At 42.3% G+C, this 15,231-nt stretch overlaps 1 protein-coding gene across 7 annotated transcripts in view; it reads left to right on the top strand.

The window, feature by feature from the left end:
* kank4 (KN motif and ankyrin repeat domains 4) overlaps nucleotides 1-15,231 on the top strand; it is a 31,008-nt gene that overhangs the window by 1,334 nt on the left and 14,443 nt on the right. The window contains exon 1 of one of the 7 annotated variants that reach the window (XM_066692030.1): nucleotides 6,809-6,948. The exons of 5 other annotated variants lie outside the window; for them this stretch is intronic. The gene's annotated coding sequence lies outside the window, so the exon portion shown is untranslated. Of the gene's footprint in view, nucleotides 1-6,808; nucleotides 6,949-13,956; nucleotides 14,061-15,231 lie in introns of those variants that run through there. One more of the 7 variants, XM_066692031.1, reaches the window with a different exon arrangement.

Raw genomic sequence — 15,231 nt, forward strand, 5'->3', positions numbered from 1 at the left:
CCCTATCAAAGCTGGCATCAAGCCCAAATCTTCCAGATGGTTTGAATTCCCTCGGCTGGGCTTCCACTAGACAGTAGACTGGTGTAGGAATTACAAATTGTGTTTAAGTCTTTCATCTCTGGGAGTATATCAAGAGTCTTAGCTTGGTAGGTATCGCAAAGAGGTGTGCATCGGTTAGCTAAAATCATGATGTTGCATCTTTGTGGAGGGAATGTTGAGAGTGGAATGGAGGAGAAGACCTGGCCTACAAGAAAAGCATCCTCCAGGGTTTCATTCCTGTATATCTGTAAACACAAACTCAATGCAATGCAACCAGACCGCCTTTGTTTCTCCCCTTATTTACGTTCTCTATTACTGCTGGACAGGCATGATACACTAAACCAGCGTTAGCCTGTCGTATGTGTTACACGTCTTAACCTTAGTGGTACATCTGGTGTTTAAATCAGCAACTGGAGTTGAAGGTAGGGTAATGTCAGTAGCTATAAATACAAACAGCGCATTACATTTTCCTGTTCCTATTGTACCTCCGAGCAGCATTGTAGTACAGCATCGGCAATAAGAATTACAACAACAAAACCAACAGTAATGTGAAGTGCCATCTCTGTGAATCGTGGCAGTGCAGGCAGCGAGAGGAAGGATTACTGGCTTCACTGGGGATATTCGGGAACGACCTCCCTGCTGGTTCTCTCGGGGTGACCGGGGGCACCACCGGACTTTAGCTTCCCACAGGAGTGGTGTAAACACAAACACAATGGATGAGATCATCTTCTCGTTTGCCCAGTTTGATATTATCCTTTGATTTTGTTCTCGGTTTTGGTTTTCTTGTTTTGAGCAAGCAGGGGGAAAACTATAAATCCCTCTCGCATGCACAAAGCATGAGGCAGAGCTTCTCTAAAACAAACCGAAAACACAGGCATTGCCTCAGAAGAACGGCTTATGGGGACCAGGGAAGAGATTGCCCTGCTAATCATAAAAGCCCTGGGATGTCAGCAATGATGGTAGTGTACCGTTCATGTTTTGTAAAGAAATCCTCTCCTGGGAGTCTTTTGTTTACGTTTTCTCTTGGCTCGATATACAGCAGTGGAGACACATGATCCCAGTAATTTTGCCGAGAATCCATTTCCCAGGTTGATATGCACTCTTCCCAAGCGAACTTCCAGTCTCATCCCAGGAACAGCAGGGTGCCCTCCTGAGATTTAACCCATCAACAGCTTGCTCTGCCATTCTGTTGGCCGGCACAGTAAATGCTGTCAGAAACCCGGTCCCTCGTCATGTGATCTCGCACTCGATCCGAAACACAGAGCAGGCGTTTATTGTTTCCACATGCGGAGGGTCATTCCTTTGCAAAGTGCTCTGCTGCCATTGACCCCTTGGATATTAATGGGAATGCAAGCAGGCAAACTGTTTTTAATATTCGTATTTCCGTCCTGGCCACGTTACAACCAAAACAAACAAACAGATGAACAAACCTCTGGTCTTATTGCCTCTTCTGCCCAGAAGAATTAAACGCTTGCATTCAATTAACTGAATGATTGCACTGAATTGTATATATTTCAACTGATGTCATTAAAAGATTAGCAAGCCCCAAATTGATTTTTTATATATGCAGGTAAAGGACTATATTTGATTATTCAAATGCAAATACAATATTTCAGCCACTGAGGGGAAATGTTTGTATGTAAAATGGCATTTAAACCCCCAAAAAACAACAACTGAGCTTTGTATGGAGGACCAGCATTTTGTATGGAGTTGTGCCCGTCCTAAAATTATACATTTTAATCAGAGTCAGCAGACCAGTCTTTCTGAAGGAGTATGAACAATCGTTTCTTTTTTGCGTTTCTTTTCTGGTGTAAAGCGATGCATAGAAACACATTTCAGATACTACAGTGTTGACAGAGAACTATACAGACTATAGTTTTCCAAACAGAGACTTTTTCACTGAAGTATGACCCCCCCCCCACCCTCCCCCTTGGCAGCGATAACTCTGCCTCGATTAACTTCTTCATTAATTTCAGACAGCCATCTCTCTCTCTCATTATTGTCTTCCTTTCTCAAAAGCTGATGATGATTACCAATCATTCTGTGTGTGATTTTGCCCAAATAGAAGCAGCCACCTGGCAGTTAAAACCGCAGCTTCGCAGGTTTCACTTCACTTCCTCCATGGCAATTGTTTAATCTCTTTTCACAGTATCACCAGTCAAGCGATTTTCCTAATGCTCACGTTTTGTTAAAGTCTTCACTTATGCCACTTCCAGCCTTCATATTTCATCAGCTTCAACTTGCTCAAGCCTCCAAAGGCAGGAATGATGCTAATTGAAGGCAGGGAGGACTAATAATGGCCAATATATATTAATCCAAGTGTCCAAAACCAATATAGAGATCTAACCATTAATAAATGCAAAATCTTGCTGGTTGTATTAAAAACAAAAAATAACACAACATACACAAAAAAAAAACATGCCCACGGTTTCCATACTGAATATGCTGAGGTGGTCCTGGCAATACTAGTTAGTGTATTTTCTTTGGCTTGGTTATTGTTCTCCAGCGAACAGTTGTGTCGTCTGTCTCTGCCGAGCGAGAGACAGGGGTTATATCCTCGTCGAGCATATTCAGCATTTCCGTGTCACGATTGCCTGAACAGAGGTGCAGTTAATCCAAGCAAATTGCCTTTCGCAGCTCCGCGAGACCACACAGGGGTGGAATTAACAGCCAGGGAAATTGATGACTGGACCGTAATGTCAGGAGACATCGTTTACATAGTTTGCATTCTCTAAGCGTGAGAGAGATTACAGCAGCACATTTGAATGAGTCGACGGTACCTTTTACCATGTATTTCATGAGTGTGTGCTTTGTATTGGTTTCACCCGGTGTTTTCTCCTTCCTGCGTGTGTGTAAGACTAAAGAAAGTGTCCAATCCAGAGGAGCCCATTCTCCCCATTGTGCTCGTTTGGTGTCCATTAATAACTAAGTGATCAAGGATCCTATCCAGTCTGTTTCTGAATGTTCCCAAATTGTCTCTTCAGCCACATCGCTGGGGAGTTTGTTCAGATTGTGACGCCTCTCTGTGTGAAGAAGCGTCTCCTGTTTTCTGTCTTGAATGCCTTGAAGCCCAATTTCCATTTGTGTCCCCGGGTGCGTGTGTCCCTGCTGATCTGGAAAAGCTTTGGTTTGATGTGGTCGATGCCTTTCACGATTCTGAAGACTTGAATCAAGTCCCCACGTACTTCAACAAGCACAGACTTACCTTCCAACAGTCCCCTATCAATATGGAGTTCACTATTGCAGGCCCAGCCTCCCCCAAGCTGGTCCAAAGTGTAGGAGGCAAGAGTGGTTCTGCCCTGAACACTGAAGGACTTCAGAGAGAGACAGTTGTTAAAAACTACATTTAAATACATCACTCCAGAGCTTAAGTGGATGTATTAAATAAAGCGATCCAATGAGCCACACAGCCAGACAAACACACTCTTGTGCAGATAACTGCTTTAAAAAACCACTACTTTTCAGTTGTTCTTCCAAGGTCACACTGTGTTGGCAGAGAACACAACGGCTAGCAAAGGGCCTCTCTGAAGGAGTGGGCCGGTAGAGTTTGTAAGAGCCCCGAGACGCACTGCCACCAACGCTGTGCACACCTACAAAAGGTAAACACAGCGGTCCAGCTCACACTTCTTCACATCCGTCTCAACCAAATTTATTTGACTAATATCAGTATGCGAGTGTTTGTTTTATAGAAGTCTGATTGCAACGTTTTTTAAAGTCTACTCTAACCTTTCCAGTTCAGATATGGCTTCGGTGACGTTGAAATGACAAAAGACGACGTGAATTATAGGCCCCTCTTTACTTTTGAATGTGCAATGATAAGACAAGTGGAGGAAGCAGGACCAGAGCGGTTTCAGACAAGGGAAAAACATGAGAGACATAAGGGCGAGCTACTTTCCAAAGAGAGAGAGAGAGAGAGAGAGAGAGAGAAAGAGAGGAGCAAAGCCAACTGCCGGTTGAGTTCTCAGCGTCCCGGGCTTCCTGTTTGCCGACCGTCACTTGAACCGCTGACCACTTCCCTGGAATACATCTCCAAGCAAACCCTCAAACAGCTTTCCCAAGCAAGCCTGGATGTGCAGCACGAACTGACCACTGAAACAAAAGAGAATCGTGTTTACCCGTGAAGTCTCCAGGCGGCGGTGAACGCCCTCTCCGAATCCTGTATGAAACTGTCTCCAGGTCTTGGAGGTTTGCTGAGGTCAGTTCAAGGTCATTTTATACCCCGCTCTTGGTTTCAGGAGAGGCTTGAGAACATTCCTCGTGAGAACATACGAAAGATCACATTTGGCTGATCTTGTATACGTTGGTCATGTCAGCTAAACCTTGTGCAGCAGTCTCAGCCCACTCTTTAATGCACGTCTTTCCACTTTTATTATTATAATTACCTTCACATTTTCACAGATTAATTTGTGTTCTCCCTCTACAGTCACTGTTCATTGCCGAGCAGTTCAATTAATTGGATAATTGAATTACATTCAGAAGGATTTAAAGCCCCCCGTGTCGCCAGTGAGGGGTGGCCCTTCCCAGAGGGCAAAGCTTGCAACAAATGTAAAAGCAGAGAGTCGAGGAAACGTAGAAGACAAAAGAAAGATAAATGTTTGAAGTCCTCGCAGCTTCCCCTCGCCTGCACGTCTCGCTGTCCGATTTTATGTATTGTAACTGTTTTCACTGCTTGTATTTTTATTGTTTATAATAATATTACAGAAAACTATCTGCCAGACTGCTCTCTCCCACAATGACGTAACTTGTAAAATCCCGTGGACAGGAATTTATACACCATTTTCCTTTATTATTCCCTCAACTCTCCAAAAACCCGGAGCGTTTAAATCAACGTGCTCAATGAAGCACCTGGAGTGAGACGGGGCTGTAGATTAATGTCCGCTCCTCACTGTGATAACGGCCTCTACAATGAATTAAAGACACCCAATAAAATCCTGAGGGAAAAAATGGACTTCAACAACAGTCCTTTGTTGTTGTTCCCGTGGCAGAGGGAGCTGGTTAGCCATGATAGCTTGAATCCTCATGGGGATTTCTGGCTCTTTTGTGAGGGGGAGGGCAATGTTTGGGCTCAGTGGCTGCGATAGGAGACTTATACTGAGCTTCCATGAGTACAAATAAATAAATCATAAAAAAATAGAACAAAGGTTTTTTATATATAATTGTTGCCTAGTGAAAGCCAGAGTTCACAGCAAAAAATAAAATAAAAAATAAAATTCCTCAAAGCTCACAGTATGATAATTCAATTCCTTTCTCCCAGGCCTTCACAGGGCTAGGAGACGGAGACAGAGAGGAGATGGGGGGGGGGGGGAACGCCTTCCAAGTCTTTGAGCCGAAAAATGTCTTGAATTGTCTCAGAAAAGACAGCATAGTTGATTGTGCTCTCTCATGTGAGGACTGTTGTAGCGCGGTATTTGGGATACAGGCTTCGCACAATGAAGGCAGTGTCAGATTGTGTGCACTGAGAAGGAGCAGGACCATAAAGACAGGTACAGGCAGTGACACTGGGTTGAAAAGCTCGCTGCAGATGGTGCGTTATGCTCACTTGACTCCTGGAATTGTCTTTTCTTGGAAACAAACTATATGAAAGCTACAAACTGTATTCCCCGCTGCAGAGGCGGGCACGTGGTCTGTGCCATCCTCGAGACCCTACACAATTTGCCAGCTGCCAATTCAAATAATCGCTGGCAGTACCGCACCTTATGAAGGATTCACTCGTTAACATAACAGCTCGTAAAGTAAATACTGTCCAAGAAATGTTGGCAATGCCAATTCCTATCAGGAAAATGTAAGTGCTGCTGGCTGAACCACATTGAAAGCATCCATCAAGAGAAGCTCTAAGCACACCAGTAACTGATTCCTGTATGAAAATAACCACACACTATTCAATAAAAAAATAATAATGTATTCTTTGACATTCTTATAATGAAGTGTTCAAAAGTGTGTCTCGATTTCCCAGCTGCGTTTATAAAATAGAACATAAGACAGTGTCCAATCGAGAGGAGCCCATTCGCCCCATCGTGCTCGTTTGGTGTCCATTAATAACTGAGTGATCAAGGATCCTATCCAGTCTGTTTCTGAATGTTCCCACATTGTCTTTCCAGCCACATCGCTGGGGAGTTTGTTCAGATTGTGACGCCTCTCTGTGTGAAGAAGTGTCTCCTGTTTTCTGTCTTGAATGCCTTGAAGCCCAATTTCCATTTGTGTCCCCGGGTGCGTGTGTCCCTGCTGATCTGGAAAAGCTCCTCTGGTTTGATGTGGTCGATGCCTTTCATGATTTTGAAGACTTGGATCAAGTCCCCATGTAGTCTCCTCTGTTCCAGGGTGAAAAGGTTCAGGTCCTCAGTCTGTCAGTAGGACATTCCCTTCAGACCTGGAATAAGTCTGGTTGCTCTTGATGCATGTGTGTTTTTGTGTGTTTGTGCATACTTACACATGCACTGGTGTGTGTATGTGTGTGTGCGCACATGTGTGTATGTACTCTTCAGGAACACAAGTAGAAGATCACAGTCGGGAATGAGACGGGAATGGGAAGGGAATGTCCTCTGACTCATAATGAAGACATATTTCGAAGTGTATATTGTCTGGAGTGTTCAGAGGCTGAATATTTAACCCTGGAAACCCTCAACATGCTGCCGATGTTTGTTTTGAGAAGAGCGGGCGAAGGTGCTCCTTTGATATCGGTTTCCCAGGGATGTGTGTGTTCACAGGCGATCCTCCAACTCCGTTTGAAGCCTCCCTCCTGACAAACGGCATCCACAACAAAGAGGCTCCCCCTCCGAAATCAGACAATATTTACATTTCACAGCCATGCCTCATGTTTCAGGTGCTGGGGAACATTTCCAGCTCTGAAACAGGATTGCAAAGCCCGGATCACGTGCTGAACTCCGTACCATCACATGAGAATTACATAAGGTACCATTTTATGTATGTTTTAGATTGATTCATGATTTTGAATATGGTTAATTAAATATAGCAGAGTAATTTAATGTGTTGCAAGTCCTCTCACTGTATCTGTTCCCACCATGGAAAGCAAAAATAGCTGATCAATTACAATATTGTATTTGTTTGTTTGTTTGTTTATTACCAGTATAATTTAATCAGCAGAATTCCCATTCTAAAGTAAAAAGAAAGAGAAAAGGACTTTTGAGTTGAGGGTAATGAAGTTTAAATTAAATATTGTAGCAGAAGGAGAGTCTGAACATCTAAACTGGTGTTTACGTTGAGCAATTCATGGGGCACAAGAAATAAGGTAATCATTCCTGTAATCATGTGTGTGGTTTTTATTTTCAGCAGTGTCTTTGAGTGTTTCTTGTTGTTGTTTGTTTGTTTCCTGCATATTTTACATTGTTTCATTGCTGGCCTGTCTTTGTGGTGCAGCCACTGCGCCTTGTGGTGCTGTAAATACTGGTTCCCGCGTAAAACACGGAGGTATTTATATCTGCTGGAATAATGAGGCATGCATTAAGATCACTTCCTGCCATGCTATAAAGAAAAACAAAAATAGTGTTTGGATTCAGTTTCAGGAGCACAGAGGGAGGATTTTCCAGAATATACAGCAAATACAGAAAAACATTATGCAAATTAATAAAAACAGCTGCATTATAAGCCTACAAGAAAAGGTCAAACATTACATAGTGCAAACATTTTAAATCAATTAATCAAGCAGCCAAGCAGGCCCCTCACAGATCCAGGAGCAAGATGGGGTTCGAAACGCAAGTTCTTCGGACCACAGATCGCGGGAGCACGAATTCGGGGACAGACTGTGGGTTATTTCAGGATTCATCTGGCTGAAGGGAACCAATCAGCTTTGATAATTGGAAGTGAAAATAGAAGACATCAAAGGCACCTTATCATTTTCACTCAGACAGGGTCCACACTCAGCAGAAGTACTTTCCATCAGAGAGAGAAGTTGTTTGAGCAGCTACTATCCTCTGAGAAGCAGACGGGGCCCAAAACATTGTGGCTAAACAGTTTCCCTTGACTCCTACATTATTCTTCACCTTTTTTTTTAAAATACTTTTACTAGTAATAGCAAACTGCAGTGAATTAACCATGCTGTGCATAAATACAGTAGAGCCACGGAGGCCACAGCTCTTTTTATACCCCGACAGATACTGCAGTTATTCTGTAAGAGCTGTTTTGCCTTATTTGGCTTCAGTTCAGATCACATTTCAGCGTAATTCATTTATCGAGGCCTACTTCTACAGCTGTAGATTGTATAACTGTCAAAAACAGTCACACTATATTAGTCTATTTTTCTTCCTGTCATACCTTGCGCCAAGAATATGACCCCATGTCAGTCCACTATAATAAAAGCGGATTACGAAACGCATGACTTTCTCGCTCAGTTTATTTTTTATTAGTGCTCTTGGAGATATTTACGTTGGAAGCACGAAAGGAGTACTTCAGGATGTTTCTAAACACACTGTCATCTTGAATTACTTTTTATTTTATTAATTGGCGAGTTGTTCAACAGGTCAGCTGTTGGTGGGAATTAGAAATGTTAAGTCAGATTATTGTAGGTTTTGTTCCCATTGGGTGTATTTTAGTTACAGGTGTTACTGTGTCATGCAAAACTGACCACACACTGCAATTCCCGGCTCCAGGACTGAAAAGTGAATCTGTTAAAAAACGTGAGAAAGCCACACTGAGATCACACGTTGGTTTTACAAGGAGTGTTGGGAGAGTTGTGTAAAATTTCCAGAAAGACTCCGCTGACCTTGGGTGAGGAGAGACTAGGGGAATAAAAGACACTCAATGTAGGACACAGCTCAGTAGGCAGGGAGCTAATTTGGGAGATCTTGACTGAATGTAAGCCTCAATTCTGCATATTATCTCGTACTTCATAAAACAGGGGGCGGACAAAACAAGCAAAATATTTACAGACATTTGCAGAATAATGCTCTCCAAAAATGCAAAATATTCACATTATATTATTGCATTTGCTCAGTGCAGGCGCTGTGTTTACACTGGAATGCCAGAGCCCAGAACAGTCCCTTACACTGTGAGTAGCACAGACAGGGTTATAAATAACTGAAGGACCATTTCAAATATCACTCTTCACCTCTTCCATCATGATAACATGGTGTTGAGGTGCACTATCATTGCCAAGGTGTGAAAGTTGCTACACGCTTTGGCTGTGTCTCCTCACACTTCCAGTCACTGGCAATTAACGGACTCTACTGCTGATCAACACAAATTTTACACGAAGCACTCGGCTTTCCTGCATATTATGTGTGTGTGTGTGTGTGTGTGTGTGTGTAATTTATACAACTGCACTGTGGTTGTCTGGGAAGGAAGTGAACTGATGATCTTCCCATACAAGTTGGAGGATGTAGCGAACAGATGTGCAGATTTCTGTTCACGCAGTAAACCCCCGTTTGCCAAATACCGTACCGGTGCTCTGCTGTCCCACTGCAGACACTTCAATCACGTCTCCCAATCTGCTCCTGAACACAGCTTACATTTGCACAGTACGTAATCTTAGTTTTTGTCAGGTTTGAGCCACTCTTGATCCAGGGAAAAATTCTCTCCAGCTTTGTGGTGTTTATTTTGTTCAGCGCCCGTATTGTGCGTTTACACCGATTCTACTGCATTCAGCCATGTTTAGCACATTTCTACAGGAATTAAGTTTCAGAAAGTCCCTTGACTGAAGCGCAGCTATAAGTACCAGGGCAGACAGTATGAGGCGTCCAGAATTAAACATCCGTGACTGTACGCAGGTTTTATCTAGGAGATCTGTAGAAACAATCCTCCGTGTTGAAAACAAGGCATTTCTCTCCCGAAGACTGTGAAAAGCAAAACTATATCTTTGTTAATTCTCCAGCTCTAAAGACTAGTTTAACATTTGAAAAAGCTTTTTACAAGGTTAGTATACACTTACGACACTATTGCTAGAATTTTGTAACATATTAAACAACCATGTTATCTATGCATTGCATCTTATTAAAAAAATAATCCTACGATTTTAGAGAATAATAATATGAGAAGGCTGATTTAATTAAAAAAAATGTTGTTACCTTAGTTCCTTCAGGTACAATTTGACTTCTTGTTCATCACAAATTCTCACATCTTCCAAAGGAGGTTTTGTGTTCTTGGAAGAATACTGTCCATTCAATATAATTAATCACTTTACCAAGAGATAATATAATAGCAATAAAGTACATGAGCTTTTAATGTAATAAAGATCATTTTCTCATGACCTTTTCCAGTCATGGGAGTCTGTAATAACTATATGGAATACATATCTAAACTATATCATCAAAGAAACACTGACAGAAAGCAACAAACTTGTCAGAGCTTCTCAAGAATTACAGTGTGTCTTATTCTGAAGAATCAGCGGATTGTTTTGCCTGTATTTTAAACTGTGAAATTGTCATTGAACTTGACTGAGTTCTCCAGCTGTCATTAAGGACAGCCATTTCAGAATGACTATGAAGTACGACTCTACCGCCAGATACTCATAAGAAAATAAATAAAATAAAGGGGAAGGCCACATCCCCCACAGAGCCAGGTTTGGAGATAAACCCAGGCGTGCTGTAGCCTATTAGAGAGCTTCAGGAGTAGTTGGCAGTCAGCCTGGCGATTATTGATAGTGAAGGCAATGTGCTACCTAACCTCGGAAAGTTTAGTTTTTAACAGATCCCAAAGGGAAGGATATTAAAGCTCCCCTATCAAACTGCACAGAACGGCGGCTTCAGTTATTCTGAATAAGCCGTGCTTAACTAGCAGATTCTGGGCTTAAACAAGCTTCCTCTCCTCCTCTCAAGTCTTTTGTTCCTTTTCAATGCAAAGCCACATTTATACATGCAGAAGCGTGCGGCTGAAATGATTCTTTCTGTGTCTCCGTATGTTGTATTTGGATATTTGTGTTTACCGCTGAAGACGATTCAATTGAGCGTTGTGAGAGCCGCCTAAAATAAATTGAATTTCTGACCTTCTGAAAAGATGCATACAAATGTTAAATTATTTAAATGCAAGCACTTGATTGAGAACATGGAGTTGCTGAGAAGTGGAAACTGCTGTAGGGGGGCGTTAGAGACCTAGTCACCTGACGGAAGATCCAACTCATGGTACCGCATGCTGGTGCTGTATAACATCACTGCTGGTAGAAATGGTTTTAGTGAAACCAGCCATTAGTGGGTGGATCTCAGAGCTTAATATGCCTTTGCAGGAATGAATCTGAAGCTGTAGTTAACACTGTCAGCTGGTATATTTATCTATTTATTACTGCAGTAATGGTTGTATTTGGCAGAATATAGGATCCAACAGTGCACAGTGGTGGCAATATTTTTCTTCACACCTCAATGGACCAGACTCAAAATCAATGCCTATATAATGAACAGCGTAGAGCTGTGCAGATCAAAGTAATGCAAACGCTGAGACAAATCCTTATAGTTTATGTTACACGTTAGCTGGAGTGTGATTAGAATAGTATTATCTGCATTTCTATAAAACAAATGATGACCTAAAAACTGACTTAAAACCAATCACGACTGAGGAAAGACCATTCAAGATATACTTTCGATACAGATGTGTTTAAATTTCACTTCTGTGTTTATGAATGAATCTGAAAGCTCTCATGTTTTTCCCATATATTTTCACAGTAGTGCCATTTGCAGCAATAATTTAAACACAAACATGCCAATCTAGCACACACCCAGAGTGCAGCTGCCATCAGAACTTCGCTAGTAATTTGTTAATTTGTTTGTTCATATTCTCTGTATGTTAGCCGCCCACTTTACTAGCATAAGGAAAAGAAAGCAAAGAAAAAAATGCAATTGCCTTGTTTAACCTACGAGATACTGACTATTGACAAGCTGTTCTAGTATATTAAATGGTTAGAAAAGTCCGTTATTATGAAGTTCTATCGTGTGTTTTTATTTATTGGCATGACTCAGCAAATCAGTGGGACAGTACCAATATGTGGGGTGATGCCAATTAAAGCGTGTCTGCAGAGCCCTCTCGAGAAACAGAAAACAGGACTCAATTCATCCTACCATTCAGAAAACAAAACCAAAACACTAACACAGTCTCCTAGAATAAAAAATAAAGCGAAAGGAGGTTTAGAAAGTTTAACCTTCTCACACACGTCCTCTCTCATATTACCGGTGGGATTTCCAGCAGCAGCATTTAAAAGCCACTACAAAAACTTCATCTGTTGCACTATTAATAAACACTGCTCTTCCACTAATTTCTCCACAGTCGGGACAACTCGTGCAATAAGCTTAATGTGAAGTTTTTTGACAATGTGTTTCAGTTATTTTACAGAGACATTAGGCTTTGGTGTCATATTAATTTGTTATTGATTAAGTCAGAAATAATGAGGAATAAATGCACCCTCATTGAGAAGTATGTTATCCATACTCTGCTTTTATCTTTTCCTGGCTTTCTCTTCATTTCAAAAATAAATAAAACATCTTTTGTTTGTTTGTTTATGGCCATTGAATGTCAGCATAAATAAGATCATAAATGAATCACAGGACTTTTGTGTTTAAATATCAGTTTTACCATTTCATTAAAGGAGCCTGTGACTAAAGCAGGGAGGATTGATCAAGTGTCACTTTGCCTAATCGCTGGGTACATTATAACAGAATCGGAGCACAGTTCTATATGCTTGTGCGATCTGTGCACTTTGACCTGTAGTGGAGAGCGGTATTTTAGAAAATATATATGGTCTCCGTAGCACGGTTGATCCGGGTCGGACGTTTTGGTTTTTGCTGCCAGTTTGTGTTTCATCTGCCTGTAGGGAGTTGTGGAGATCGGGTACCAGTTGCCCTCATCCTGTCTGTTTCACAAAGAAGAAAAAAAAGTTTGGAAGAGCTCATAAAATTGAACGGATCACTAACAGGAATGGAAAACACCTGCAATTAATACATCTTCATGGGGGGTTACGTTCAAAAGGACAAACTGGCAAATTAGCTGCAGATTTCAAATACAATGCTGAGGACAGTGGTGAGAAATTGCATGGATGAGGTGAAAACGAGAGATTAAAACCAGGAAGACAGCCGCAAGGCCCAAGGTTGCAGGTAAAAAGCTCTGAACCCCCCCCACCAGGAGTTTCCCGGCCCTGTGCCACTAACTCGCTGTGTGTCACTCAATTTACTCCACATCCCTGTGGTCTGTGGTTCAGAGGAGTAATTGCTTGTTCATAGTTTACCCGTCAGCCTCTGAAAGTTTCTCTGGATCAGGAAAAAACAAATAAGAAAAACATCTGCCAAACTCTGGTTGATTATAAATCCAACCGTTTCAAGCCCAGAACTCGCTGCTCAGATTGAGAAGCTCAATTTGCCGTCACGGTTTTTCCTTTCTTCAGCATCGTCTCGATAATAGATTTGCATATGAATACAAACACAAGTTGCTTTCTAAAAGGAAACAGACTAAACAGAATTAATCGTAATATTCATCATCTGTCAGTGTATTCTTTGGCAGCATGAAATGAGTATTAGATCTGTAAGTTCGTGCCCGTAAACAGAGTTGCATGTTAACTCCCGATAATGCGTAAATGATATGGGAGAAACTATCTAAGACATTAGGAATTTGTGTTTGGGGGGGACAGGCTGCTGAAAGAGAGATATTTGAGTACTGTTAATAATTGACTCCTTTTAAACAGTAATGATTATAGTAATGAGAGTATCGAGAGGTCACCCGCAGTTCAGAAATATTCCCGGGGATGTCCAAAGCAAAGAGATATTAAAGTGACTGTACTAGATGTAACACACACACACACAAAATATATGTTCCCTGTTCCATAAGGCGTCTGCCGTCTGTGTGTTTCCAGTAGCTGAAGCAATCCTGATTTATGTGGGATCTCCAAGCTCTCTGGAAAACTTGTATGAGGCCTCATTTTTCTGGGCCACTTGCCTGCTTTAGTTAGGCAAGGTCACCAGTCACCTGACCAACACACCGAACAGCTGGAAAACAGTCCCACTGCTGCACGGGCAACATTTGTGTCCTCCTCAAGTTCAGAGAAGGAAGGAGCCGGCGAGGAGAGGAGAGGAGCCCCCGGCCGCCGAGGAGCGGAGGTGAGAGGAGCGCTTTTGCAGAGGAATCGACAGGCAGCATAGATTACGGGGTTTTCTCCTGCTTTTGTTCAATTATAGGGAGCCGGCGGCACTGATCGGCTCGTGCTGCTGCTGCTGCAATGCAGGAGAAAGTGACAGGCATTCGGCGAGGCAAAGCGATGATTATGCAGCAGATCTCTCTTAGGCTGCTGTGGGGAGCTGCGCTTCTCTGTGTGCGTGCATGTGTGTGTGTGTGTGTGTGTGTCTGTGTTTGTGTTAAAATTCATAGTCTTGTTTTCTTTCTCCTTGCTTAGGTTCCTGGCTGCTGTGAGGTTGTCACGCTTGTGGCGTAGATTGCAGTTTTAATGCGTTGTAATAAGACGGGCAGTTGAACTTAAACGTGTCCAGGCTTCAGTGAAGGGGGATCGTGCAGGAGAAGTGCAGTTCAGGGCTAAGATCACACATAGAAGCACGTAATGAGAACTGGCTCTTATCCTCGGATGTGTTTAAGCTTCAGGTGGGATGGGGGGGCTATCTGATCACTACAGACACGGCGGTAATTGCCCTACAGGGCTGAAGCATGCTTCTCTGTTGTACTGACACTCGGAAAACAAGCCCTATCGCTCATTATTTCTACCTTGACTAAGGAGTTTACAATGCGACTGCTGCTGGGATTCGTTTTGTGTTTTTAAATGTGTGTGGGGGGGGAAAGACATTCACATAAATGCTCCTAATCAGTGCAGATTTATATTAGCATTATATTGTACTAGCTGGAATCCTGCTGAAATACAAAACCTCTACTTGTACATCACCAGCAGTAATACATTATATTGTATATCACTATTACAGTGGATTAGTATTAGACGCAGGCATTTATTGACGACTGTTTGGTAATTGAGCTCTGTTGGTGACTGTTTGTTGGAAGTCACATGATGTGTTCAAAGCAGGCATGCAAATAAACTAACAAACCGCGTGGAAAGTAATATAACTCTCCGAGTGTGACCCGAGTGTCCGAGATGTAATTTGCTAAGAAATTAAAAGTGTGTTCTTCAGCGTTTTCAACCCCAGGCTGATCTGCTCTCCTGGTTGTGGGGGGAATAGTATTGCACTGGTCCTGACGGTAGAGAAACTGGTCTCTCTGGGAGGTCAAAGCTGGAGTGGATGCTTTCTGTGTCCCTAGACGGTAGTTTGG

The sequence above is a fragment of the Amia ocellicauda genome, chromosome 19 (genome assembly GCF_036373705.1).
Source record: "Amia ocellicauda isolate fAmiCal2 chromosome 19, fAmiCal2.hap1, whole genome shotgun sequence".
Lineage (NCBI taxonomy): Eukaryota > Metazoa > Chordata > Actinopteri > Amiiformes > Amiidae > Amia > Amia ocellicauda.